The following is a 3863-nucleotide window of genomic DNA, read 5'->3' as shown; positions in this document are numbered from 1 at the left end:
CTGATGACTCCTCATTCCTGATATGGAGATGGTGAAGACCTCACAAAGGGTGGAGTCAATTGCACTCTAGTATCCTATGTATATTACAATAAGATATAAGAACTTCGGTTTGTGACCTATTATTCATTGTGTACAATCTCCCCATGAACTGGCGTTCATAATCTAACAAGATGAAAGCTATGAACCTCTTATGATTGCCTCTATCATCCTTGAGTTACAAATCTTTCTATTATGTGTTCAACTTATATGTCTTAGTTCACAAAGAGCTTATGTCAAGTTCCATTTAAGGAATTATTATGACCATAGTTTACATGAACACATCTCTTTAGGATCACTCAAGGGAACACATTGTCTCAAAGTTCAAGAGATATTATGGTACCTCTGTTGAGAATACCATAGTAACCCAATCCATAGTAAATATATGGTCACTTTAAGATCTCACTAATAGGTCAAAACCACTGCTAACTTTGGCACAAACTAAGTGTTCTCTCAAGGTAGAGAGACAATACCACATAGCATTTAGGTTAAATCATGATTACTTGATAGCTTTATGTTATGACTCACTATAGGTCTTATCCAATGTGTAACTATACACAATAGTATACTCACCATGGGAACCCCATCTCAATGCCCAAGATCGATCATTTCTCTTATTAGGAGGTAATATACTACAGTCTCAAATGGATTGCCTAAGTACTTCACGAACTGGCTATGAACAAATCATCAACATGTAAGGAACCCATGATTTGGATCTTTAGTGAAACTCATAATGTATCCAATTTGTGTATAACATAAGAGATGTCGTGACAAACTACTCAACATATATAATGCATAAATGGGATAGAGAAAGGAAAACTAGAATAATCCATTTATTATTACATCATGTTATGCTTTTAAGGACTCTATCCTAATATAAGTCATAATATGCATATTTCTTCCAACTATACCAACATAAAGAACACTTGACATGTGCTCTACCCTTCTCCTTGGTCTTTGGTGATAAAATACCTGAAAGTTTGAGATAATCTGCCAATGGAGAAACCATAAGCTTTGATCCTTGCATTCTAAAGTATTCCTACATTTTCTCAATGTACTTTTCATGTTATTAGTAAAACTTGCCCACTTCTTGATTTTGATGAACCTTTATATCTAATATTTCCTTTAAAGGTTCAAGGTCTTTCATTTTAATCTTTCCATAGGTTGAGTTTTCAATTTGTTGATTTCAAACATAGTCTTGTAGGTAATTAATAGCACATGATAATCCATCAATCATATTCATTGCTATAATAGCTACTACAAGTCATAAAAATATCAAACCTTTTATATCATTGGGTAAGAGATTTCTTCAAGCCATAAATAGTTATCCTCAATAAGAAAATATGGTCTTTTTTTCTTGGAATGATGAGTTCCTCAAGTTAATGAATAAATTGTTTCTTCTAATTTACCATACAAGACATCAAGATTTTTCCACTTTAAATCACATATAGTAACCAAAAAACGTAAATTTTGATTGAGTTGTGCTTCACAATGGTTGAAAACATTGCATTGAATTTGACACTCTCCTTTTGTGTGTAACCTTTTTCCACCATGCATACTTTCAACATATTGCCTCCACTCCTAGAATTCATTCACTTTTTTGAAAACCCATTTGGAACCAACAATTTTTTATTTACTAGAATTCTCAATTAGAGACTAACTATGGTTCTTCTAAAGAGATTTGATCTCCTCATTCACTAATAGTAATCTATTGTGCAAACTTTCTACTATTAATGAACTCATGGTAAAGATGAGGTTCCTCATTCCCTATTTTTTTCTATCATATTAAGTGCATAAGCAATCAAATCTACATAAGCATACTTTTGAGGTGGTTCAATCAATTTTCTCATTTTGTATCTAGCCAAAATATATTGTTGATCTTGTGTTGCATTTTCTTTCTCACCGAGATATTGCACCTTTTTATAATTCAACTTCTTTGAAAACCTTGTGTGTGTGTGTTTCTTGAAGCTTTATTCTTAAAGTCCATCTTTCTTTTCATCAAGGATTGTTTTTTTTTTTTCATCAAATTATCCTTCCACAGACTCAACATATCTAACTTATGCAAAGGTCACATCCCTGCTCATTTGAAAGGATTTGAATCTAATAACCACAATCTATACCTTTTCACATCATTTGAATCTAATAAGCATAATAGCAAAAAACTCTCAAATTTTTGTACTTAGTAGGGGAGCTAGACCATACTCTTTAAGAGTCTTACAATCAATAGAAATTAAGTGAAATATATTTACAAGACAATATAATAAATTAATTGCACTTCATCCAAAATTCCTTTAACCCTAAATTGAAAGCATTTTATAACTGTAATACCCCAAACCCAATTTAGGAGTAAAATCTTAATTTAGAAAATAATTAATTAATTAAATTAAATTAATAAGGGTAGAAAAGTCTTTTCACTTTTAAAAGACTTAGGTATAAATTAGATTTTCCTTATCTTCTCTATTCAGAAAACTCTTTTACACGGAGATCAGATAGCAAAGTGATGAAGATTTTGAGGTTTAGGGTTTGAAGATCAATTTTTCAGGTAAGATTTTAATCATTGAATTAGTATTTTATATTCATTAATTAGATTTGAATACTTTAGAAATCCCAATCTAAATTAGGGTTTGTTTAATTAATTTTTTAGATGAAAAGATTGGAAATTTATTAATGCAGATTAATTTATTGATGAAAATAGGAAATTTTAGATTTAGAAAATAAATAAATAAATCGTTTGTTGAGGCTTTAGATTGAAAAAAAAACGTAAATTAAATTAATAAAAAGAAGAAGAGTTGCATGTTTCTGGATTTTGGAATTTCATGAACTATGTTGGGCGGCAATTGGAAAAAAAAAAAAAAGAAAGGAACGAAGACTTGGGGTGTGAGATTATTGAGTGGAAAAAAAAAACGGAAATCGTGAGAGGCGATAGAGTGGTGGTTTGTAAGTTAGAGGGTGGAATAAATTAAAATAATAATAATAATAGATGTAGTTAGTGGTTTGGAGTAATGGTGTTGTAGGTGATTGAAAGTAATAATAATAAATGTGTGTGTGTATATATATATATATATATATAATGGGTGAAATGATGGAATTGTGATTAAGTGACAGTTGGATGATAGGAATAATAATAATAATAATAGTTTTTGGTACAAGTTTTAATTTAATTTAAGTATATGAAGAAATAAATAGTTAGGGTAAAATTAGGAAGGAATATGAATTTTATAAAAATTTGGAAACTTGCTAAATTAATTTATTATTGTTTATGAAGTTGAAAATAATATTATCTCTAATAATGTTAACATATGAAATTAATTAGAATTACTAAAAAAACTATATAAAATATTGTTAGGATTGTTAAATTTATATCTTTAGATAAATAATCAATAATAAATGTTATGTATGATATTATGTTAGGTGAGGAGTAAATTCTTCAAGATTTTGAGTGTTTCTTCAAGGTAAAAGAAATTAATGCAAATTTTGTAAAAGAAATAATTTTTTTTTATATAGTATTTTGTATGAAAAATATGTTTGAGTATTTTCTTGGTTTACGAAAAATGAAAATTGTGGAGATATGATATTTTGTTTTGTAAGTTTGAATTAATGAAATGAAGTGTTTGACTCTAGTTTCTATAGCCCTAGTCAACGGGTTACCATAGTTGACCTTATGGCCCTAGTCAATGGGTTATAATAGTTGACCTTATGACTATAGTTAACGGGTTATAATTGTTGACTTTTGGTTTTGTTCACCTTAAATTGAACAAATTTGAAACTAGTTACTCATTTGTAAAGTTCCACTTAACTGGGTATAATTTGTTATTTGATAACTAGTG

This window comes from Vitis vinifera, chromosome 2, assembly GCF_030704535.1.
Source record: "Vitis vinifera cultivar Pinot Noir 40024 chromosome 2, ASM3070453v1".
Classification (NCBI taxonomy): domain Eukaryota; kingdom Viridiplantae; phylum Streptophyta; class Magnoliopsida; order Vitales; family Vitaceae; genus Vitis; species Vitis vinifera.
Note: the sequence above shows the minus strand (reverse complement) of the source record.